Source organism: Triturus cristatus, chromosome 2_1 (genome assembly GCF_964204655.1).
Source record: "Triturus cristatus chromosome 2_1, aTriCri1.1, whole genome shotgun sequence".
Taxonomy (NCBI): domain Eukaryota; kingdom Metazoa; phylum Chordata; class Amphibia; order Caudata; family Salamandridae; genus Triturus; species Triturus cristatus.
Window position 1 is genome coordinate 452,962,585 of NC_140581.1, and position 27,162 is coordinate 452,989,746.

Below are 27,162 nucleotides of genomic sequence, written 5' to 3' on the forward strand. Positions count from 1 at the left end.
GCCGGGTGCTCCAGGGCTGCAGGGCCCCCCTCCCCCTCCATTCCCCACCCCTGGAGGTCAACCACCAGCGCCTTCCATGCCCGAGCCATGTACAGCGCCCTGTCATCGTTTCCCCGAAGCGCAAGTTGCAGCCGGAGCGTGCCCTCGCTACCCGCCCACTTGGTAAAGGTCGCCCTGGGAAGGAACTGTAATAGAGTGAACTGGAGATACTGATGTAGATTCTGTATTAGTGGGAACTAATATCTAACCATGGGAAAAAACGGTGGGTGGTTGTCGTGAATGTACTTGTTGAAATGAAAAATAATAAAAATATATACAAACAATTATGTAATTTAATGTCATGACTAAACTATGCCTGTTGTATTTCAGTGGTTTAACATCACTATAACCTTTCTGTTTTTTGTAATCAGATTTTAAGTTTTCCCACCACCTAACATTCCGCCAGCACCCCAATACTATTGCGCATGGCCTTAATCCATTTTAAAATTAGCTGTAAAGCAGCTGAGAAGATGGTTAGAGTGGAAAAACAGATGTTGAAAGGGGATGCTGTACTTATGCAGATGTCTCCCTCTTAACTATTTCTACCCCCTTTAAAAATACAATATTGCTCAAATTACTAAAAACCCACACTTTCCCTCACATTTTTAGTCCACTCCTTTCCTACATTAACAATTTAATGTTCATATACTTCAGCCTGCTCCTCAGGAAAGAATTTAAATTCAATAGCTCCTATTCCAACAAAATGGTATTCAGAAGTGCCTTGCTTTGTCTTGAATAAAAACGTTAGCACTCTAGTTGTTTTTTGGAACTCTGTGATGAAGCTGTAGTTGATCACTAGGGAGTTAACTGACAGACTGCTGCTGGTGTTGGAAGTGCATGTTTCACTCTGTATGTCAGAATATTTGACTGACATGGTTGATAGAGATTTGAGAACTCATAGAAAATGGGTCCTACTTTTAGCTTTCTAGAGCCCTAACCATAATTTCTATGACAAAAGAAACCTCTCATTTCTTCATTTACTGAAGTCTACTCTGTAGGAAATGCTTTCAGTTTTGCAGATGTGAGTGTTCAGATGTTCCACGCTATTGTCATATATACAGAATGTATTCACTCTAGTTGTTCTTTAGTGCACTGTAATGAAGATGCAGTAGATCACTGGGGATGCAACTTATAGGATGCAGTTACTGTTGAAAGTGCATGTGTTACTCAGAATATCAGACTTTGTTCTCACATAGCTGAGGAAGATAGTGTGAATGTATTGAGAAACCCTTCTAATTTTAGCTTCTGGAGCATCTTCTATAACCTCTTGAAGAAAATCATGAGAGAAAATCACTCAAATATTGCTCCTTGACTCCAAGCAGAGGGTCAGCATTTTTCACAGGGTAAAATCATCTTAGAACATACCACAATTCCTAAAATGAGTATGGTACCACCAACAAACGATTTACATTGTGACTAAAATCTGTTATCATCCTTCATATGTATTCCTTTTTGCGACTATTAAAAACAGGCTTTCACTTAAATGCATTTCAATTGGGAGCAAATCCCAAGTCCTAGTAGTAGTGGCTGCCGCAACAAGTTTTCCATGTTACGATCAATCAATCAAGGTGGATTTAGGACCCTCCCACATGCCCATGGGGCTGAGGGTGTGCTCTCCCTATCCCCTTGCATGTTTTTTAAAATTTATTTTCAGGATGCAGGGATCATATCTCGGAGTCCTGTAATGGCTGCCACAACATATTGCTCATGTTATAGTCAGTCAATCAGCATTGACCAATCCCCTTTAAACTGACTCATTAGAGTATATGTGGACACCAACAATCCAGATATCACTAGATTGCTCTTGTGGTTAACCCTGCAATATCACCCTGGGCACCCACTGAACGGATTTGCATCAAATAATGAAAAGCCTGCTTTGTGGGTAAAGTTCGAAGTGGATGAACTTTTTTTGGAACGTTTGGTACAGATTTGTTGAACAGGGCTAACGTTATTGAGAAACAAAATGCCTTTGTGGTGGTGTTAGAATTGGGGGTCTCTAGTTGGCTGAGGTAGGTACCTTAGTCCAAACAGAGACCCTTGCTTCTGAGTCAGGGAAAGGAAGGACACATTCTTAGATAGCCCCTGCTCACCCCCTCGGTAGCTTGGCATGGGCAGCCAGGCTTATCTTCAAGGCAAATGTGTAAAGTATTTGCAACCACGCTCTCAGTGACCCAATGGTAACACCACAAATGGACTCCACACGAGTTTCATAAAAACAATTATATGTTTATATAAAAATATATACGATGAGACCACACGATAAAAATCCAACGTATGCGTATTTGTAATATTTCACCTTGCCGGTTATTAGGCCAGCAAGCTCTTGTAGGTACTTGCAGTATTAATGAGCAATTCTCTATGATCCAATGCAGTCCTAATGCAATTCTATGCAGTTTGTAATGCAAGAATCAGGGAATTCGTAATGCAAAAATAATGCAATGCGTAATGCAACAATCAGGCAGTTCGTTATGCAAAAATAATGCAATGCGTAATGCAACAATCGGGCAGTTCATAATGCAAAAATAATGCAATGCGTAATGTAATAATCAGGCAGTTCGTTATGCAACAATAATGCAATGCGTAATGCAACAATCAGGCAGTTCGTTATGCTAAAATAATGCAATGCGTAATCTAACAATCAGGCAGTTCGTTATGCAAAAATAATGCAATGTGTAATGCAACAATCAGGCAGTTCTTAATGCCAAAAATAATGTAATGTGTAGTGCAACAATCAGGTAGTTCCTAATGCCAAACATAATGCAATGCGTAGTGCAACAATAATGTACTCCGGCACCAATCACGGTTCTCAGACGGTCTCTATGCCACTCTTACTGACTCGCGGTCAGCTTCTGCCAAAATATGCCTCCAACACGGGTATGGTGGAAAATAAAGTGCAGCTCCACACTCCGGCCCCGGTACTGCCACTCCTCGGCAAGTACGGACCACGATACGAGCTTGGGCGGAGGCTCGCACTGCGAGAATGGGAAAGGCCGATAGCGTTTCTTTTGGAGCCCGCACCCCACCCCAGGCGGCGACACAAGCAGGCTCGCTGAGCGTTACCTGGGGGGTGCAATCTCACTCTCCTCTCAACTTGAGCCTCCGATGCAACTTCGTTGATTTTGGGCAGTGGAACTCTGCCCCCCCCGACGGGGATGGTTTGAGGTCCCACCTTGGCAAAGGCAGGCTCGAGCCGGCAGCACAGCTCCAGTCTAGGGATGCCGGTCCGGGCCGTTGGAAATGACGAAGGTCTCAGGCTGCAACAGGGCACAAGCACACAGCGTCGCTGAGACTCACTTGAGTTCCGGGTGTGCACAGTCACAGGGAAATCCTCACGAAGGTCTCAGGGTGCACGAAGCACACGCACCCAGCGTCGCTGAGACTCACTTGAGTTCCAGGTGACCACGACCACAGGGCAATTCTTACGAGGGTCTCAGGCTGCAAAAAGCACACACACACACAGTGTCGCTGAGACACACTTGAACTCCGGGTGTGCACGGTCACAGGGCAATCCTCACGAAGGTCTCAGGCTGCACAAAGTACACGCACACAGCGTCGCTGAGACTCACTTGGATTCTGGGTGCACACAATGAACAGGACAATCCTCACGAAGGTCTCAGGCTGCACAAAGCCCATGCACACAGCGTCACTGAGACACACCTGGAAACTTTTGTGGTTCTGAGTTTCCACAACAGGGAGCAAGCTCTCCTCGGACCCTTGGGGATAAGTTACTTCAGGACACAGCACACAGCAAAGTCCTTTCAAGCAGGGGGACACAGCACACAGCAAAGTCCCTTTAGCCTCTCCTTGGTTAAATCAGCAAACTGCAGGCCAGCCCCAGAACACAGAGCAAGCGTCAGTCCTTTCCTTCAGTCTCTTCAGCTGTTTCTTCTTTGGCAGAGGTTCCTCTTGACCACGAAGTAGTTTCAATCCTTTACAGTCTTGAACAGTTCCCTTCCAACATTCAGGGGTTTCAGCTCTCATAGTTATACCTCTAAATTTCTTTGAAGTCGTTGTGTTCAGAGTTCTCTCTTTAGGTCTACTTGTATGGGTGGCACAATTAGTGCTACAGGCCCACTAGTAGCATTTGCATTACGAGCCCTGGCACACATAGAGCACGTTACTAGGGACTTTACTAGTAAGGTAAACATGCCAATCATTGACAACCAATTACCATTACACTTTATACAGGGAGCACTTGCACTTTGACACTGATCAGCAGTGGCAAAGTGCCCAAAGCATCTATGTTGGCAACACCATGTCAGAAAATAAAAGTCTAGGGGGAAGGCAAAAAGGGAACTTTAGCCAAAAAGGGCCAAGTCCAACAGGTGGAATATATATTCAATGAAAAAAACAAAGTTTAAAGGGATTTTATAGTTATGTGTCAACATAACACAAAAACTAGTGCTTAACAAACTGAAAACACTGACATTCACTGGTTATAGCTTACTAAGCTAATTTGTGCCCCACCATGCAAAGCTTGTCGGCTCACATATTACATTGCATATGACATATTAAATATATATATATAGTACCCAGTGGCTAGTTATAGTTAGGACCACATTTCCATAAGAAATAGATTTTTTGGTTTTCTTATGACTTTGGCGCTGTTTGATAAATCTTCTAGAAATTTTCCAGAACAAGTCTCATTCACCTCAGCTTCTTCCTGGAAACTTCTGGATGATATGTCAAGTGGGGGCTGAAAGAAATGGGGGTCCCAAAATGTTTTCACCCCCATGAAATTTTCCTTAGGAAAATTAGACACATTACAGCCATCATGGTTGAACGCAATTGCACCAAATTTGGCAGAAAGCTAGATCTTGTGTTTTTTTGTGCTGTAGTGTAAATCCATTCAGTTGTTTTTGAGAAATTAAGGTTCAAATTGTATGTGTATTTCATGCCGTGAATGATTTGTAGATCTAACAGATCAAAAGATATGATCTGATTGGCTATCCCACATCAAAAAGATGTGGCGGCAGCCATTTTAGGACTTGGATACTCTGTCCTGAACAAATAGGAGCATAAAACATATAGGGGACAAGGCATAGATAGCCTGCCCTACTAGGCCTGGTGCGGGGGTCCATGAGGGACCCCTCCTGCAGTAAAATTCGGAATTACGTTTTTGTCAGTGCTGCAGAGCTGCAGTGGCTTCATGGATCGGTGGTGCCAAGAAAGAAAAACCTGCCTCCCACACTTTTTAATATGAGCCTCCTCTGGGGTAGCTTTTTAAATATTTTCTGGGGGGGGGGGGGGACATGTGGCTTCCCTAACCATAACTCATTGAGAGTCCATGGACTCAAACCCTTGGGGCCCGACATGAGCAGTGCATTGTGGAGGCACAATTTATACTTAATTTACTAAACTATGCTTCTTTTATTTCAGTGGCCTAACATCACTATGGGCTCGATTACATGTTTGGCTGTCCATGGGACCGCCGAACTCATGGTGGAAGTGTGGTGGTGGTCATGGACTGCCGCAACTGCCGGGGATCAGGTGGCGCTGCGGTCCTGAGGCAGCAATATGCTTGGCAGTGCCACTCAAGCAGCACCAAGCATATTATCAGTTTAGTCCCCGTCTCACTTTTCACGGTGGTGAACTCACTGTGAAAAGTGAGGCAGGGAGGAAACAAACGGAGCCATAAAGGGCCCTCTTCTGACTCTGGGCCTGGGGATACATGCAGGGGACGCATGATGCCCCCCCCGTGTGCATGCACCCCCTGTCCATGCATGGCATGGACTTTACAGTCCATGCCATGCAGGATCAGCCTGTAAGGTTCCCATTTCAGCGCCTTTTTGGAACGCACCGCTGTGGGAACGCCAAAACACCACTCAACAGATTACAAAAATACTTGCAATCTGGCAGGCGGCCGTCGGTGAGCATTTGGGGATCAGGGCGGTGGGGTGGCGACTCACTCCTTCACTGCCAAAGTTGTAATCAAGCCTTATATCCTGTGTTGTTTCAGTGAATTTCAGTTTTTTTGATCATATATTAAATTTGCCCAACACTTTACATTCTGCCAGTGCCCAACCGCTGCGCATAGCCTTCAACCATTTTAAATTAGAGAGCTGTAATGAAGCTGAGAAGATGGTTAGAATGAATAAACACATGTTCAATGGGGATTCTGTACTTATGCAGATGTCTCTCTCTTAACCATTTTAGTCCCTTTAAAAATACATTATGCCTCAAATTACTAAAAGCCCACATTTCTCCTCACATTTTTAGTCCACTCGTTTGCTACCTGCATTAACAATTTATTGCTCATATACTTCATCCTGCTATTCAGGAAAGACTTTAAATTCAACAGCTCCCACCCCACCCCCCCCCCTCCAGGACTCTGCAGTTCTCTGTTCGGAAGAGTGCAGGCATACCCTGCCTGCACTCTCTTAGGCAAGGAACACAATTCTGCTCCCACCCGGGCGAGAGCACACAAAAAATGCTGCTCCCTCCCCGGTGGGAGCAAAGTGACTGAGCCAGCTCCTGCTAGCATCACAATGGGTGCTGGCTGTAGAGCCGTGGAGGCTATGGTAGCACTGGGGTTCCCCCTAGCCCCGCTGCCCCTGATTGATTAAATTGTGGATGCCCAGATGGGCACCCACTTTTTAAAATAAAATTGCCAGCTTTCACTGGCACAGGGTATGATCTCCCCATGCAGCCAACCGAAAATATTAAAAGAGATTGTGGGTGCCCAAGGTGGGCACCGAGGCACCCAATCATTAAAAAAAAAAAATGTAAAAAGAATAATAAATAAGCGAAAGTCACCACATATTTACTAATCACTCTTTTTAGTCATGTTTTAAGATCCTGGAGGTGCTCCTAGAAGCAAAAGGGGCACCACCAAGTTTTTTAATGTTCTGGAGGGATGCTGGGAGCCCAGCAGCCCCCGAGCCACTCTTTAAAAAACAGTAAATCTCCTGTGTCATTGAATTCATGACCCCCAGGAGAGCTTACCATATATTTTTAAAGCACTCTGAGATGGAGCTGAAGGATCTTCAGCTTGGAGTACAGGGCTTCCTTGTAGTAGGTTCTATAGCTGTAGCTTATGGCCTCACAATGTTCGAAAAAGCTCAAAGTCATGCTTAATGTTTTTATTTAAAAATGCTCCATTGAAACCATGTTGTGACAATCTCGATTATTTAACATTACAATTTGTGGGTCGATATAATATATATTTGATTATAGTTAGTGGTGACTTTTTGACAAAGCCAATAGGTCTGCTCTATATATGTTGAACTGCTGACCCCTTGAGAAAGCCTATAGGTCCCCTGATTTTTATATTTTATATTTTTGGCCCTTTGACTAAGACAGTAGGTCTACCTTATTTAAAATTACACAGTTTTTTGCCCGCGGGGTGGGGTGCAGGGCCTGGCCTCAGGTCCTGCATCAAACCATGAAAGGAGAATCTCATTACCTCTTATCCGCACATGAGGAGCCATGCCGTGGCAGCTGTCTTACTCTCTGGCTGCCAAGCGTTCTTGCCTAAAACATTTTCAGGCTGCGCTATTTTCCCTGCAACAAGGATACAGCTGCATCCTTTTTGGCAGCCATATTTAGGCCAGGTACCTATAAGAAAAAAAGGGAATAGGAGGGGTGAATCTGGACTATTATTTATTTTGAATATTTTAAGGTCATTTATAGATGTATAAGATCCTTTGGATATATTTTTGGAAGAATAGGTCTTTTATTACAAATAATTCTTTTTGCAATTCAAGATGGCTGAACCCTGTTTCTTTACATTGATGTCATGTTCGTGTATCTGCTATATAAGAACTCCATATTCAGGGTCAGTTATGTCACAATTGTTTTTTCACCGCTGTTCGCTCACTGGACCTCGAGGACCCTGTGTTCTGGTCACTTCCTGATAATACTTTTGTCATTGCATTTCTGTTTGGCCTTGTCAGTCTGAAGGGGTTTTCTGGCCTCCAAGATTTTTCTTTCATACTGAATTATTTTCTGGAGCATTGTGAGACTTCCTATTCCAATCTGGTGTCTGGCACTGCCTATAGGGATAAGAGGGCCTTTCTTAGAACTAAAAAGACACTACAAGCGTCGCCCCAAAGACCGTGCTTGACACCGTCAAAGGCCCTGTGCCCAACAACACATTTTTAAATAATAAAACCAACTAAAGTCTCCACTTATAGTTAGCTAAAGTAACTATAGCTCATGCCCTAAAGTAACTATAAGTCCCGCCCTCACCATACAACGCTAATTGCTTCACTCATGACATTTCCTATGGCATCATTGATAACATCACTGCAACATCTGAAATGACATCAATGATAGCAACAATGTGCGTGGCGGGCACGAGATAACTATAACTGGTGAATTTTTGTGTTTTTGTTTGTTTAAAATGGTATGTTTTAACTTACATTTTCACCTACATATAACATTCCTTTAACATGTTTTTATATATACAAATATATATATCAGGAACACGCCACATTTGCTTTTCTGGCTTCTTCAAGAATTGGAGCATGGACCACAATTTGGTGCAGAATCAAAGATTTATTGCTCCCATTAACACACCATCAGCATGACACGTTTCGACCCCGGAGGTCCTTTATCACATAAATATATATATCAGAATCCACATTTGCTTCTGTCTCCTCCGTGGAGAAAAAGGAGAGTGGACCCAGGTTTAGTGCATATATATTTATTCCGCACTCATTACAAATCCGCCATAATGCGTTTCGGCCGTAAACAGCCTTGGTCACATGACAACGCTGAAAGGGTAGATCGCTCTATTTAAAGTGACAGTTCTCAATAGCCTAATAATGGACATAAACAATATACTATATTATGTTAAATACTTGCACAAATGCATTTGTTGAAAAAAGCATAGATACATTTCTAAAAACATCATAATATGCACCAATAGAATTTCATATCACAAATTTACATATGGCACAAATTAATGTTTCATCAAGTAACCAGTTGATATTTTGCTTAAATGCTTAAGTATTATCATTTTTAATCCATAAAAAAATCTATATTTAAATGTAAGTTTTTTTGGTATATATATTATTTTATTTTATTTTAGTGCCACACCTCATATTATATCATAAATATATGATATAATATGACCCCAGATCTTGTAGAATTTATTCACCACTATATTCATTTGTTTATTGTCTATATCTGTGCTTCTTCAGCAGGCTCATGCTTATGCAAATGATGGCTAAAACACTTGCTTAATACCCAACTAAATTAATATTTAATGAGTATGGTCAGCTTACAAAGTAACAACATTGCCAATACAAATATCTGACTATTTATGTGCAACACAGTCGCTGACCTATGAGCTAGGTTGGACAATTGACTAATACTAAACAAAGTGACTAAGTGCTCAACTCCTCATCAAGTGAAAATCCACCTAAAGTGCTAAGTGCTACATGTTAATGTTATTGATATTTCTAAAGTGCAATCTGTTACACAAGGGTGTCCTGGCACTGAAGCAAGATGTTACCAACAGCTTCAATTTATGACATAGCCTCCTTATGCTCCATTGATAATACATATCCAAATAAAGTGCAAACATTTGTGCAAAACGAGCTAAAGGCTGTAATTTGACAATGAATATCTTTCAGCCAGTTGATCCCCATAAATGTAAATACAGACATATAAATATATAAATAAATACACATAAATATAAGTATAAATACACTCCAACTGTCAAAATAGATAACAACTGTTCAAAAACTGCTTTTAGAAAATTAAAATTATCATAAAGATAAGAAGCGACACGTTGCTTTTTATTATTTCTATCAATAGTACACATGTGATTAAAGATAAAGATAAAATTAGTCATCTAAAATCCATTATACACTATATCAATGAAACTAATAAATGATAGAATCTTGTTGCAGAGCGTATAGACCCAAAAGTACCCTAGTAATAACTCCATAATAGTCCATAATAGGGCCAAAAACACATACAATCACCTATATTATTGTGTATGCATATACATGTATGTGTGCACATGAGTAGGACAAAGATGGTATCAGTGATCTAATTTATTTCCACTCGGATCCTAAAGATATGTGTATAAGACCTCACTCATGTTAAGGCCCCCTGGGTACTTGGTATCTAACACCAATATATATCGGGTCTCGAGGTGCCTTATCTTGGCCTCCCGGTTGCCGCCTCTTTTTTGCGGTGGTATCAATGACAAAGTACTTCAGGTGTTTAAGATTACTATTGTGATATTCTTTGAAATGTCTCGAAACAGGGTAGCTAGAATCGTTGTTGAAAATAGACCTTGTGTGTTGTAAAATCCTCTTATGGGCAGCTAGCTTGGTGCTGCCAATATACTGGAGATTGCAACTACAGTCCAATATGTAAAGTGCATGATCTGTCTTACAAGTCAAATGTTGGTTGATCACCTGAATTCGATTGTTAAAAGCTGTTTGGTAAGTAGTCTTATTCATGCCATACTGGCAGGCTTTACAGCTTGAACATTTATAAAAGTCTTTCCTAGCTGTAAGCCAAATCCCTGCATCTTGATTCTCTGGGCTAATCTTGACCAATGCATTGCCCATTAATGCTGTTTTTCTGTATGTTATAGCAGGCTTTTTCGAAAGAATACTACCAATAACCGGGTCATTCAACACAATAGGCCAATTCCGTCTTATAATAGCCCGGAGTTGTTTCTCCTGTCTAGAATTAGACAGAATTATTCTAGTTGGCTCATTCAGTGCATCAGCACTGCTGCTAACTACACCCCGGGGCTTTGTTTTATACTGAAGCAAATCTTGTCTAGCTCACGTCCTGGACTTAGTGATGGCCACATCTATAGTCTTAGTGCTATATCCTCTTTCTAAGAAGCGTGTTTTATTTTTCTGATTGTTTGGCAGAGGAATCGATCTCATCACTACAGATCCACCTTATTCTAAGCATTTCCCCATACGGAATGCTCTGTATGAGGTGTGGAGGATGCGAGCTGGATGCATGTAATACTGTATTTCCAGCTGTTTGTTTACGATACAAGGATGTAGACAATTTATTATTTACTATATGGATTAGCACATCTAAAAAAGTAACACTTTCATTGCTATTGGAAGAAGTGAATCTCAAATTGACATCATTATCATACATTTGTGCAATAAACTCCTTCGCACTTTGCTCTGTGCCAATCCACACAATGAATAAATCGTCTATAAATCTCAACCAAGAAATTATCCTTTCATTATAGGTATGCTCAAATTGTTTCCTGAGGACCAGCTCCTCCCACCAGCCCATGAATAAACATGCATCACTGGGGGAGAAGCTGGCCCCCATGGCTACCCCTTGTATTTGCTGGTACATTTGATTTTTTTAAAGAAACAGATTGTTTTCCAAACAGAACATCAACATACTGAACAACATTTTGTTGTGTTGAGCATATTTTAACGGTCTAGTTGCCAGGAAATGCTCTAGCGCCCTCATACCATCATGATTCCTTATGCATGTATATGGAGAGGACACATCTAGTGCTATCAAAAGATACCCGTTTTGCCAATGTATGTCTTTTATCTTGCTAAGAAAATCACTGGTGTCCTGCACATAGGATCTTAAGTTTTTAACATGTTCCTGTAAAAAGTAGTCAATATATATTGACATATTTTCAAGTGGCCCATCGCATGCTGCTATAATTGGCCTGCCTGGTAGCTTATGCATGTTCATGTGTGCACTTTTGGAATAAAATATATTACAGGAATGGTGGGTTGCTCCTTTTTCAAATATTTATATTTCTCTAAGCTCAATAAGCCCAGGCTCTTCTATACGAACAGTTTTGTAAAAAACAGATCCTGTGTACTTTTACATTTTTGGTATGAGCTTTTTCTATAGCAGTCTGGATTATTGAGTTGAGATGATGCCTCATCCATGTAATCCTGCAAAGGCCACAACACAATGTTCCCTCCCTTGTCAGAATTCCTGGCCACGGCTTGCTTTTCTTTTTTTTAAGCTTTTCAATCAGTTGGTAATATTTCCTTTCCTGGTTAGTAATTTTCCTTTTAACTTTATTAATGTCAATATTCAGTTTTTTCACTTGTGTTACAACTTGCTCATTAAACACATCCGGGGAGTCCCGTGGCATGATCGGGATGAATTTAGATCTGACCTTGAATGGAGTATCTGGTTTAACACAGGTCCCATGTGCAGCCTCCATGCTATATATATATATGTAGGCGGTTGCCAGTAGGTGGTTATGGTTAGGACCATGTTTCTATAGAAACAGCATTTTTTACTTGCCCATATCTTTGGCACCATTTGAAAAATCTTCAGGAAATTTTCCAAAAAAAGTCCCCGGGTTGATCTTGTTGCACATGGAAACTTTCGGGTGATACGTCAAGCGGGAGCCAAGAAAAAAGGGAGGGACAAAATAAGTGTTTCCTATGTTAATTTCCATAGGGGCTTTGAACACGAATACAGCCCAAACTGCTGGACGGAATTACACCGAATTTGGCAGAAAGGTAGATTTTGATCACACTTGCAGTTATTTGGTATCAATTTGTTCAGTAGTTTATGAGACATTAAAGATTTTATTTGATTTGAGAATTTGTATAGCGCGCGAATGCCCAAGGGCGTCTACGCGCTGAGAGGTAAGGTGCCAGAAGAAGAGTGAGAGTGGAGATTTAGTTAGTGATAAGCCAAGTTTTTAGTGCCTTTCTGAAGTACAGTAGTGTTGGGCTGTTTTTTATATCAGTCAGGAGTGAAATCCAAATTTGTATATCTACGATTGCGGCTAATTCGCAAATAATAACAAGCTTGTGCAGAGATCTGCAGAGCTCTGTTTGGCTGCCACCACTTCAACCAGGAAGTGCTTGGGACTTGGCTTCAGCTAAGTACCAAAGAAAACGTGCAAAAAAAAAAAAAAGCACAGTAGGAATACCCTGACCCCAAGCCTTGGTCTTGGTGTCCCGGAGGGACCCCAAGTAGAACTAAAAAGCATTTGTTTAAAAAAGAAAAGGTCCTGCAAATGAGCAACATTATTTTTAAAAACAAGCGCGGACTCCCACACTTGTTTTGAAAAGGGCTCCCGGGTGGGCCAGGTCCCCAGGACATTTTATTTTGAAAAAGGATGGGGGCATATGTGGACACCTCCTAAGGCTCTTAGAGCCCCAGGGACCACCACCTCCCCGGGGCTTTATTTACATAAAGGAGGGAAGCAGCGCAGCACCCTCCAGGATGTACTACAAGCTCCAGTGACCACCACCTGGGCAATACATTCAACAGATTGTGAGGAGGGCCTGGGCCCAGAGCCCACCAGCTCCCTGTGGCCTACAAAATGAAAAAATAGGAAGAGGGTGCCATGCAGCTCTCTTCCCAGGCCATATACGGCCCTGGAGACCACCTGCCTGGGGCCAGCCTATGCAAATAGAAGGAGGGGACAAAGCCAGCCCCACTGCTGGAGCCATATATGGCCCTGGGTACTGCCACCTGCACTACTGGTAGGGGGGTGAAGTCCCCTTGGCTGCTGAGGGTCGTTTCTGCTTGTTTTGATCTCTATTTTGCCTCTTTCTGCTCGTTTCTGACCATTATTTTGCCTCTTTTTGCTCATTTTTGATCTCTATTTTGCCTGTTTCTGCTCTTTTCTGCTCTTTATTTTTCCTCTTAGGGCTCATTTCCGACCTTTATTTTGCCTCTTTCTGCTCGTTTCTGAATTTTATTTTGCCTCTTTCTGCTTGTATCTGAACTCTTTCTACATTTCTGTTTTGTCTTTCTGCACTGCCTTGCCTCTTTCTGCACCTCTTTTGCTTCTTACAGTACTTCTTTTGCCTCTTTCTGCACCCCTCTTGCCTCTTTCTGCACCTCTGTTGGTTCTTTCTGCACTTCTCTTCTTTCTGCACCTCTCTTGCTTCTTTCTGCACCCATCTTCCCTCTTTCTGCACCTCTCTTCCCTGTTTCTACAACTCTCGTGCCTCTTTCTTCAGTTCTCTTACCTCCTTCTGCACCTCTGTTGCTTCTTTCTGCACTTCTCTTGCCTCTTTCTGCACCCCTCTTGTTTGTTTCTGCACCTCACTTGCCTCTTTCTACACCTCTGTTGCCTTTTTCTTCACTTCCCTTGTTCCTTTCTGGAACTCTCTTGCCTCTTTCATCACTTCTCTTGCTTCTTTATGCACATCTGTTGCTTCTCTCAGCACTTGTCTTGCCTCTTTCTGCACTTCTCTCGCCTGTTTCTGCACCTGTCTTGCCTCTTTCTACACCCCTCTTTCTGCATTTCTGTTGCTGTTTTCTACACTTCTCTTGCCTCTTTCTGCACCACTCTCGTCTCTTTCTGCACCTCTGTTGCTTCTTTCTCCATTTCTCTTGCTTCTTTCTGTGCCTCTCTTGCTTCTTTCTGCACACCTCTTGCCTCTTTCTGCACCTCACTTCCCTCTTTCTGTACCTCTCTTGCCTCTTTCTGTACCTCTTGGCCTCTTTCTGCAGTTCTCTTGCCTCTTTCTGCAACTCAGTTGCTTCTGTTGCACTTCCTTTGCCTCTTTCTGCACCCATCTTGCCTCTTTTAGCACCTCTGTTGGTTCTTTCTGTACTTCTCTTGTTTCTTTCTGCACCTCTTTTAATTTTATTCACCCCTCTTGCCTCTTACTGCACCCCTCTTCACTCTTTCTGCACCTCTCTTGCCTCTTTCTGCACCTCTGTTCCTTCATTCTGTACTTCTCTTGCCTCTTTCTGCACTGTTCTTGTTTCTTACTGCACCTCTCTTACCTCTTTCTGTACCTCTCTTGCTTCTTTCTGCATCTCTCTTGTTTCTTTATGTACCTCTCTTGCCTTTTTCTGTACTTCTCTTGCCTCCTCATGCACCTCTGTTGCTTCTTTCTGCACTTCTCTTGCCTCTTTCTGTACTTCAATGGGAAGTGCAAACTGTCATGTTTAAAGGTCTGCATGCTCTTGTGACTGAGGTATTTGTCTACATATATGTGTATTTTCATGTGTTGTGCATCTGTAGATGGTAGCTTTAACAGTGGTCAAATCTTCACAGTTCTGCTCTGTCATTCGGTTGTACAGGCAGACATATCATATGCGTATAGGTGTTATAGAGCCCCTCAAATATACTATTGAATACCCATGTGCCCTGTATTCTGAGCAGAAAGAAATATATACACCTTCTTGTACACAAATTTACAGAGTATGCTGTATGAAACACGGGTATTTAAGTATTTGTATGTTTATTTTTATGGAACATGTCACTAGGTGAAAGCACAGACACACGCATGCATACCTTAACAAACTTGGTGAGACTTACAATGGTGATATGGTTAGGATTGATGTTTTACATTTGGTAGGCCTAACATTCTGAGCAGTCGATGAATAGTGAACCTTCTATAGAAAAGTGAGGTGTAAGACATCTTGGGAGAAGGATTAGTAATAAGGCTACTTTGTATGAGTCGGTGGAAAGGTACAGTCGAAGTAGGCCTCTTTTTGCACCTCTGTTGCTTCTTTCTGCACTTATCTTGCTTCTTTCTGTACCTTTCTTCCTCTTTCTGCACCTCTCTTGCTTCTTTCTGCACCTTTCTCCCTCTTTCTGTACAAGTCCTACCTATGTAGGCATAGTTAGAAATTAGCATTTAAAAAACCTTACAAATTCACTGAAAAAACAGAGGTTTCAGAGACGTTATGGTTAGTAATTAGCATTTAAAAAAACCTTAGAAATTCACTGAAATAAACACAGATTTCAGGGACGTTATAGTTAGGAATTGGCATTTAAAAAACCTTAGATGTTCACTGAAAAAAACACAGGTTTCAGGGACGCTATTGTTAGGCTGACATTTCACTCATACAAAACCAGAGATATTCAGGTGTTATAGTTAGCCAAGCTAACTATAACTTGCGCCCCTGCAATGCACTGCTGATGATGTCACATATTACATCACTCATGACATTGTCAATGACATCACTCATGACAACACTGATGACATCTCATATGACATCACTGATGATATCATCCACTTAATATTTGATGCACCTACTCACACCCTAATATAACCTTTAATACACCCACTCTAAAATACAGACTGCCATTCTCGAAACTATAGACACACCAATACCAGTTAGTATATACCCATTCACTGATTCATAGGTCTACACATATCCACACACTCACCCATACAGGCACTCATACACACAGTCACTCATCAATACAGCCACTGATATATGCACTCATACACCCATACAGACACTCACATACCGCCACTCACCCTTAGATTTACTCACTCACCTAGCCAGTCACGCAAAGAATCAAACACATTGCCATTTACTCACCTATAGTTATACAAACACCACCTCACTTATTCATACAGATACTAACACATAGTTACTCTCTTATACAATCATTCACACAAGCACACACTTGTCCATAGAGCCACTCTCACAATCACTCACTCCCAAATATAGTCACTTATGTACTACAACACTAAAAAAAAATCAAAAATATGCTTTATTCGATTTTAGTCATTTAAAATCACAAAAGCAGACAGATAAAATACAGTTCATAAAAACAATAGGTTAAAAACAAATATACAATACATAAATGGACTTATTGGACAGTTCATTAGATAATAGAATAATTAACACAGACACATTAATATTCGGGGGAGTACTTTTTAGGGCAGAGTAAAATCCCGAGTAGTCGGTACAAGCAGAACTATATTCTGAGAAATGTAACTATTTAAACTCTTCCTTACTTCCATTATGTTCTTTAAAAAAACAGCCATAACACCGATACAATAAATACTATCCAACAATTGTAAATATAAAAAGGCAGGTCTGCATTGCCTCCAAACCCCCATCTTTAAGAGAGGCTTAATCCATCTCGATCTTTCCATGTTATAAGATTTGCAAAATAAAATCACATGGATAGTAGTTTGTGGTGACAAGTTGTCACATTGGCAATGGCAAAGTTGTCTGGACCAATCATTCATCTCTGGATGGCTAGTTAATCGGTGAAAAATACCAATCCTAAAACATGTTAAAAGATACTTATCATATCCCCATGCAACATAAGAAATATAGATGAACATCATAAGTTATCAGGGTTAATTGGTGTTGGACTACCATACTTTTACTCATTTCTAGGGCCGCTCTAAGTGACTCTACATGAACCATGCAGATTACTTTGAACTCCTTCCTAGAAATGGAGTTCATTGACTCTGGGAAATTATAATATTCTTGGTGCCCAAGGTCAATAAGAAAGTTTTTACCATATTTCAGCCATGTAATCTTGCTTGCGTGATCCAAGTTCATCGAGTCCTTGATAATTCTTCTATTTAGATCCGTGAAATTTGAAGTCCAAATTCTGTGCCAAAGTAGCACTGGTTGCATTTTAATCACATCGGAGATATATGAGATTCCCAACTCACTGTGACAATTAAAAACTTGGGAACTAGAAGGTACAGCTAAAATGAACCTCAAAAAGCATTTTCCACACATTGTATGGGAGATACATCTTGATAGCTCCAAACTCTAGCCCCAAATGTTGCAATGCTCACGCATTTTGCTTGATATATCGTAAGAAGAATCCCCGGCGGTCTTTTTCCCATTTTCTTAGAAAAATTAACAACGGCCGCGGTCGAGTTCATAAAAAGAAATCTCCTACTCTTGACCGCTGGTCCTCAATAACCTGAATGCTCGAACAGGACACCTAGGTAGGTAAATGTGTTGGTGGAAACTACCCTGCTTTCTCCCAGTGGGAGACATCTACATGTTTGTCTTCCCCGCCCACAGGTCATAATATAAGTCTTTTTAGCATTTAGTGTTAATCCTAAATCATCCAAATAGCTAGTGTAGTTAACAAGGGCTTTCTGCAGACCTATCTGTGTCAGGGCCATGAGCACTGTGTCGTCTGCGTAGAGAAGGGAGGCAATCGGTCATTCATTAACATACGGCGGGTCTCTCACCTTTCCTGCCAACTCCTGCTCCAAAGAATTGGTATATAGAGTGAACAGGAAAGGCGCCAAGACACAGCCTTGTCTCACTCCCCTCTCCACTTTAAACGGCGTAGTGCACTCCCCTTTAGTTCCAAACCGCACCTTGGCTGTAGCCTTTGAATACAACTGTCTCAGGAACTGTATTAAAACCTGGTCAACCTTTAGATCAGTCAGAATATCCCACAGTTTGCTGTGTATAACACAGTCAAATGCAGCTGTGAGATCTACGAATGCCACATAACATTTCCCTACTTTTGCCTGGGTGTACTTTCCAATTAAAATACTAAGATTTAAGACCTATACGCTTGTACCTAGGCCCTGTCTAAAACCATTTTGAATGTCACTTAGAATATTATTCTCTTCTCCCCATGCTTGCAATCTATCTAGTACTATCCTACCAGCTACCTTCATCAAGGAGTCTAAAACGGATATCGGGCGATAGCATGCTGGATTTTCCCGATCCCCTTTTTTTAAAATGGGTACTATTACAGACTCCAACCACGTTTTAATGAATCCCTTCTCATAGCAGGCTTGGAGGGCCCGTGTTATCAATGGAGACCATAATGTGGGTGTTAACTAAAACAAATCAATTGGCATCCCGCCAGGGGCCTTGCCACCCTTACTTGCATTTATTGCTCCAATCACCTCATCATGTGTAAATTGGAGATCCATTGGTGTAAAAATAGAACGATCTCCCATTTGGCTATCCAGAGTATCTATAATGTTTTCTACATTCTCCTTAGATTCATACACACTTGAGAAAAAATCTATCCAAGTTTTTTCATCTATTGCGACCGCTAATGTCGCAACAGCTGATTTATTAAAAAACGGTGCATTCACTGCCCTCCAAAATAAAGAACTATCCTTACTCAACGATGCTTCGTGGAGAGCAACCCAAGCATGTTCTTTTAGCTCTTTCTTTCTTGCCAGGTTATACATCCTTCTACATTCTCTGATTTTCCCCTGGTCTCTCATATTCCTGTGGAAGGCCTCTTTTAACCCCTTCAGCGCAGCGGGAATTCCCCCGCGGTGCTGAAGGGTTCGAGCGCGGGCGGGGCCATGACGGAACGGTTCCGTTATGAGCACAGCGCAACCGATGCTCATGACGGAACCGTTCCGTCATGGGCATGGAAGGGGTTAATCGTGTATATGTTTTTGCACAGTTTGAATCAAATCACCCCTTACTACAAATGCGAGTGCCCGTATTTTCCACTTTGAGTACATTTTGTATAATCAGGCTTATATGGGAAAATGCACTCAAAACGTTTTCATAGGTAGTCATTTCCCCCAAGCACGTTTGAATTGGATCATATGCCTTTGTTATAATTTGCTTATTCAATTCAGCTGGATCATAACTAGACCAGCGTAAGGTGTATCCATTCAAACGGGCAAGAGAAATATTTTCAGTCCAAACTAATTCATTATTAATACGTTGGTCATCAACAGTTTTTTTAAAGTTTTTTTTTTTAAAGTTTTTAAACATACTTTATTAGTTTCTTCAAAAGTACAACTTCCGCCATCAATAGTATACATCATAACATATCAGTACCAACAGATTCAGCAAAGAAGCTCCAAATTAGTAAACGGTGAGTCAGATAGCTATGAGTTACCAATGGACAAATCTGACCCGTGTACCCATTAAGTTCACGAAGTGTTGCAGGATCCATCATTCTGGTATTAGGTTGTCACCAATCTTACCTCTCACCTCCCACCCGACAATTCTATATGGAGTCCACCTCTGCGAAGGCGACGAACCACACAGTAAAGATACCCAAGAACACCAATGTCTGAGTTCAACACCATGGAAAGTCCATTTTCTTCAAAGTTTATCATCCAGTGTCTCGTTGGCTTCACACTATCCTTATCAAAACCAACTTTAGAAACTCCCCCCCGCCCACCCCTCAACCCCTACCCCCAACCCAACTACCCCCCCTGCACTCCCCCCCTCTGCCGGGTCCACGCAACTCAAGGTCCATGTATCGAAGTACTCATACGGGCCCACCATCCAACTCCCTCCCCTGTCCTGGGGTCTCCCCCTCTCCAATGGGCATCTCAGCAGTACTGGATATAGTGACTTGGGAGGCCTGTCCCGCTATCTCCTGCATCATTGCTCCCCATGCCAGTAGCACCTCAGGCAGTTTGGCATCCCTCCTGGTGCTCCGTATGTGCCCCTCCTCGGCTAGGGCCCACTTCCGTAGATCTGACCTCCACTTTACCAATAGCGGTCCTTGTTGCATCAACCAGTGGATTGCTATACGCCTCTTGGCTATGACTAGCCCCAGGGTCAGAAACCACCTGCGTATCTTGCGTTTCGGGTCCCGCAGAATCAAGCCCAGTAAACAGACGCGGGGATCCAATGCAATAGTCCACCCGGTTATCCGGGTCAATTCACCAAGAACCTCCCCCCAGTACGTCTGAATTGACGGGCACGTCCAAACCATATGTTGGTCAACAATAGTTGGAAAACAAATGTTAATACTTTGGGGCAGATGATCACTCATTACATTTGAGTGGATTTTATAGTTTGTGAAGTAATTAGTGTGACGGTTTGGGGCAATAAAAAAGTCTATTATAGATCGTAAACCTCTACCTATGAAAGTGTAATTAAAATCCACGCTCAGAGAGCACAAACAGTTAGCAAACCCAAAATCATATCAAAACAAGAGTTCATTAAACATCTCCCCCTGTGAGTGTGCTCAAAATGTATCGGGTGGTTGTCCTTGTTTGCCTCCAAACCACACTTTCCAAGCCCAGCTTTCGCACATAGGGTAACATTAAAGTCCCCTCCCCAAACAGTAATCATTTCAGTCCTTTTGTTTACCCTTAATTTACTAAGGTCGTCACTAAGCATTTTTAAAATTACCCCCAGCTGTCCCTTATTTACATTGTTATAAAAATGTATTACGGTCAAGGTAAATCTAGAATCTAGGTGAATCAATATTATTTGATAGCAATTGTCTGAATTTATCCGTTCAATCTTTTGGATCCTCAGCATGTTTGAGATGTAAACACCAATCCCCCCTTTTGGCCTCCCGTGTGTTGAGTGAATTGCAGGCGTATATTAGGTCTTAAATCCATCTATATAACTATAACTCGCGCGCCCGCAATCCACTGCTCATGACGTCACATATTACATCACTCATGACATGGTCAGTGGCATCACTCATGACATCACTGATGATATCATCCTTGTGATAGAGTGGCGGTTGCGCGAGTTATATTTATCTGAACTAACTATAACGGGGGAATTTCATTGTTTTTTTATGAGTGAAATGTCCACCTAACTATAACCTGTGTGAAACCTATGGTTTTTTAAGTGAATTTGCAAGGTTTTTTAAATGCTAATTCCTAACTATAACGTGTGTGAAACCTATGGTTTTTTAAGTGAATTTGTACGGTTTTTTAAATGCTAAGTTATGTATTTATTAATATATATTTTTTTTAAGGTTTTTCACCGTGCGCGCACCGTGCGCTCACCATGCGCGCGTATAGATATTTATATGCTTTTAAATGCAATTTTCTCAGGAAATACTGAACAGATTGACACCAGACCTGCAAAAGGCACTTCCCTGACCTGAGGACTACCTCTCTGCCAAATTTCAAGTGATTCTGTTCAGCCGTTCGGGCTGTACCTTCGACTGAAGGTCCTATGGAAAAATGCATGGGGAAAACGCGTTTTTCTCGGCCCCCGCTTGACGCATCACCCCGAGACTTTCAGGGTAGGAGCTGAGCAGAGCGCCCCATTAGTTTTGAAAATTTCGCGAAGATTCGTCAACCGGCGCCAAAGTTATTCAAAATAGAATTTTGAGATTTCCTATGGAAACACGGTCCTAACTATAACTATCTACTGGCGATATATATATGCAGTGAACAAGGCGGTTTTGCCGGCGAAACGCGTCTGACCAAGGTTTGAAATAAATCGTTTTCTGTGCCAGAATTAATCACGGAGTTGGTGCCTGTTTGTTGATGAGACGCTCAGGTTGTTAATATATATATATATATATATATATATATATATATATATATATATATATTCACTGAAAAAACCATAGGTTTCACACACGTTATAGTTAGGAATTAGCATTTAAAAAACCTTGCAAATTCACTTAAAAAACCATAGGTTTCACACATGTTATAGTTAGCTGGGCATTTCACTCGTGAAAAACCATTGAAATTCCCATGTTATAGTTAGTGCAGGCAACTATAACTCACGCGACCGCAATCCTCTGCTGATGACGTCAGATATTACATCACTGATGACATATGTGTCTTTCTGAAAAAAAAATATTTGTAATATATGTATAGCTAAAAATTAATGGAAGAAGACATGGGTAAATAAGTGTCTAAATACAGTATTAGCATCAACGGGTAAATAAGTGTCTAAATACAGTATTAGCATCAACAGAGGATTGCGGTCGCGTGAGTTATAGTTGCCTGCACTAACTATAATGTGGGAATTTCAATGGTTTTTCACGAGTGAAATGCCCAGCTAACTATAACATGTGTGAAACCTATGGTTTTTTAAGTGAATTTGCAAGGTTTTTTAAATGCTAATTCCTAACTATAACGTGTGTGAAACCTATGGTTTTTTCAGTGAATTTGTACGTTTTTTTAAATGCTAAGTTATGTATTTATTTATTTTTTTAAAGTTTTTTCACCGTGCGCGTACCGTGCGCGCACGGTGCGCTTCGCACACCCTGCGCGCGGTGTGGGCTCACGGTGCGCTTCGCACACCGCGCGCCCACATTACGTAGTTCGTGGAATTTTTCCGTTTCTACCGTGCGCGTATGCAACGAGCACTCCGCGATTTTTCGTAAAAAAATTAAAATACATTTTTGCCCTTGGGGGTCCTTCTGGGACCCCCTGACCAAGGCTAGGGGGTCAGCAACTGTCCAGCCTGCCCCCTTTTCACGTTATCCACCTTTGTTTTTCACCCCCTCAGACTGCGAGAGACAAAATGGCAGCCGACACTTCCTGGTTTTGACCGATTCGAATGTTTACTAAGATCTAACAACCAATCAGAATCGCGCTCGCGCACGTCATCGTGCGCGTACAGTAAGGATTACCGTACGCGCACGGTGCGCGCCTATAGATATATATTGATTTAAATGCTATTTTCTCAGGAACTACTGAACAGATTTACACCAGACCTGCAAAAGGCACATCCCTGACCTGAGGACTACCTCTCTGCCAAATTTCAAGTAATTCCGTTCAGCCGTTCGGGCTGCAGCTTGGACTAAAGGTCCTATGAAAAAATGCATGGGGAAAACGCGTTTTGGGACCCCCCCTTTTTCTCAGCCCCCGCTTGACGAATCCCCCCGAGACTTTCAGGGAAGGAGCGGAGCGGAGCGCCCCACCTATTTTGAACATTTCGCGAGGATTCGTCAATCGGCGCCAAAGTTATTCAAAATAGAATGTTGCAGAATTCCTATGGAAACACGGTCCTAACTATAACTATCTACTGGCGACCGCCAGTAGATAATATATATATATATTATCTACTGGCGGTCGCCAGTAGATAGTTATAGTTGATGTCTTTAAGTTTATACGGAAACTCAAATTAAAAAAGCATTTTAAACTTGCAAGTGTAGAAGAGAGGGCTACTACTATTATGACTTCCAATCAGCCCAGCAAATCACTTCAAGCTTCTGACTTTACAACATTGAGATGCATAAATACTTTGGTTGATAACGCTGATATTACCAATACCCAAGAAGTAATGCATGAAATGGGCATTATCAGTACAAGTGCAGGTAGCAGCCCTTTCCGTCCTCCTTCTACATTTATCCCCCTAATGCCTAAGGACGCTATAGATACGTTCAGCGATATGGTTATAGATGACCTCAAGAAATTAAATCTTAATGTGATATGGAAACAAAGGAAAAGAGGCTATTCGGAAATACAATATTCCAAACTTATGAAAAAGATCAACAATGATGGCAATATAATTGTCACAAGGCTGATAAGGGAGGAAATATTGTTCTTTGGCCCCGTGAGGCTTACATGAAGGAAGCAGAAAAACACCTAAATGATCAGCGATGCTATAGAAAAGCCTCATTTCAAGAGTTAAGAATTACTAAAGACATGGTTTTCAAAGAATTGGCTACGTGGAAAAGGGATGGGCTATTGAGTAAAAGTGAATATGATTTTCTTAGAAATGACTTTCCCATTACTCCAACTTTATATTTTATTCCCAAAGTGCATAAACTGATAAAACCAGTACCTGGAAGACCCATCATTTCTGCGCAAAAAAGCCTATTTGAAGCCATGTCTAAATATGTGGATTTTTTCCTACATGATATTGTGGAAAATCTTGCATCATACATTAAGGATACGGGTCATTTCCTTACTAAAATACAGGAGGTTGATTGGAAGGAGGACTATATTTTTATAGTGATGGACATCTGTTCTCTCTATACCAGTATACACCACACAGATGGCCTGAATGCGGTCAAATGTTTTTTAGCTGAGAGAAGTATTTCATTTTATAGACAAAATGCTATGCTACTAAAAATGATTGAGATGTGCCTAATGAATAATTTCTTTTTATTCAATAAGGAAATATATCAGCAGTTACGTGGGGTGGCTGTGGGGGCATGCTTCTCTCCCAGCTACGCGTGTGTGCACGTGGGCTGGTGGGAGGAGCATGTCCTCATGCATACCCATAAGGAAATGTTTGACAATCATGTGGTAAAATGATGGCGTTTTATTGACGATGTATGCGTGATTTGGAGAGGAGCTAAGGAATAAGCACAAGAATTTGTCAATGTTATTAATGAAAATGAATTAAATCTTGAGTTTACAGCCACCATAAATAGGGAAAGAGTTGAGTTCCTTGATGTGGAAATATATATTGACAACAATAATATTCAAACAAAACTCCACAGAAAGAGTACTGCAGGGAACTCAATACACCATGCCAATAGTTGCCACCCCCTCCACCTGATAAAAAGTATACCATATGGGGAATTTTTAAGGATCAGGAGAATCTGTAATTCGGAGAGTGATCTTAAACAGTGCCAATCAGATTCACTACAAAGATTTTTAATGCGAGGATACAAACTAAAAGAGCTACAAATTGCATTGAGCAAGGCCAACAAATCTAGCAGCATATTGGGTAAGACTGATGTTGGTACCGTGAGTGTATTGCGTATATTGGATGGAGGATTAGAATACGGAGCACACAAAGAAAAAATAGAGGAGAGAAAACAACAAAATTATGATGTAGTCAGACTAATAACTACATATAGTCGACAAGAAAAACAAATCAGGAGCATTGTCAAAAAAAACTGCCCAATACTTAAAACGGATATCACTCTGTCTCCTATACTACCTGACCAGCCCTCTATTACTTTTAGGAGGACACCATCCATGAGGGACGAATTGGTTAGAACTAGTCCGGAAGTGTCAACATCTACACACTGGTTGTCCAACAGGAAAGGATTTTTCAAATGCAGCTCGTGTAGAGCTTGCAAATTTGGGGTTAATAAAACCGAGTTTTCTGATGCATGTGCAAACATTCCTATTAAAATCAATGGAAAGTTTACATGTAAAACTGAATTTGCAGTCTACGTATTGGAATGTTCTTGTCATCTACAATACGTAGGTAGCACTAAAATGCAAGTATATTTACGTATTCTACAACATTTACGAGCCATAGTAAACTCTGACCCCAGCTACCCAGTTGCTAGACATTTCAAATTGGCACATAATAATGATCTAAATGATATCAGTTATTTCGTCATTGACGCAGTATCTAAATCAATAAGAGGAGGTAATAGAGATAAAAAACTGAGGCAACTAGAATCAAGGTATATCCTTCAATTAGACACCAAGATGCCCAACGGTTTGAATACGGGGGAAGATTTACACAATTTTTTATAATCTTATAATGCGTTGTGATTCCCCCTACCGATTATGTTATTATTAAGGGTATTGAATTTACTACTTGTCTTTTACATCTTAAACAGTGACCAACATAGAACCACTTTAAATTTCTATCTGATAAATTTTATGAGTTATTTGATAGATTACAGACTGGTTTTTATCCCTGGTTTTACCTTGATTTTTTAAAATGTTATTGGTTTTAACAAGGTGTTTTAAAGGACTTTTAATGTTGGAGCTGTTATAGACACTATATAAATGGACTATGTATAGTGATTCTTCTACTACGATTGTTGCATTTATCTCCCTCCATATTTCTTTCCCTTTATACTGTTAAAAACTGAAAACTGAATATGTGATTAGACATCACTGCTCTTTGTTGCACTATTGCGTATTTGCACATAACATCCTCGATTTATCATTGTACTGTATTACATGTGGTATATTGCACTTGACATTTGCATTTTGCACTATCTAATCATGTTAGAGCTGTTACATTCCATCCATTACATATAGGAGACTTAGTGATACCTAATCTCCAAGAATGAATTAAACATATAAACCCAAACAATGATAACGACACTCTGGAAAGGGCTTATAATATGCACTATGCATTTAAGATTTTCAAAAGTTGGTATATTTGTATTATACATAGGCTCAGCACAGAAAAAATATTTAAAAAAATGTTATGATAATTTTTATGTAAATATGAATTAATAGTTTACATTTATCATATCGCTGTGTTTGCACTAGCACTTTATTCATTTTTTTGCACAGTCATTATTAGACGCTCCATCAGCTCTTCAAATACTCTGACCCTGTAAGATAATGACTATAAGGGAGTTTTGTGTTTGGCATATATGCATTTATGTAAAGACATTACCGGACAAAGTTAATAGGCAGAAAACAGCATATAACTGTATATATATATATATATTTGTATAGTGATTTAATGCCTAGCTAAAAAGTCAAAAACTCTAATCAGAAAAAAGACTCAGGATATAGTCTGTTGTTGGGCTTCAGTGAGTAATGGGAGGGATTTTACTCTCAGGAAGTGACTATTTAATCACATTATGGTCTCTGGCAAGTCATGTGATCAAGACTGGGGTGACCTAGTTGAAACGCGTCATGCTGTGGACTTTGTAATAAAGCACGTATAAATCCTTGATATGCTGTGGTCTGTACCTGTTTTTGCGAGAGAAGATTGCATCAGGACTGTGTGTTCTTCATATATATATATAGATATATATATATATATATATTACCTACTGGCGGTCGCCAGTAGGTAGTTATAGTTAGGACCACGTTTCCATAGGAAAACCTCAACATTCTATTTTGA

General features: G+C 40.9%; 1 long non-coding RNA gene across 4 annotated transcripts in view; it reads right to left on the minus strand.

Annotated features, from left to right (window-relative positions):
- Window positions 1–27,162, minus strand: part of LOC146865455 (uncharacterized) — a 482,105-nt gene that overhangs the window by 433,299 nt on the left and 21,644 nt on the right. Inside the window, exon 1 of one of the 4 annotated variants that reach the window (XR_014976641.1) lies at window positions 7,445–7,554. The exons of the other annotated variants lie outside the window; for them this stretch is intronic. This is a non-coding gene — a long non-coding RNA (uncharacterized LOC146865455). Of the gene's footprint in view, window positions 1–7,444; window positions 7,555–27,162 lie in introns of those variants that run through there. 4 annotated transcript variants of the gene reach the window in all.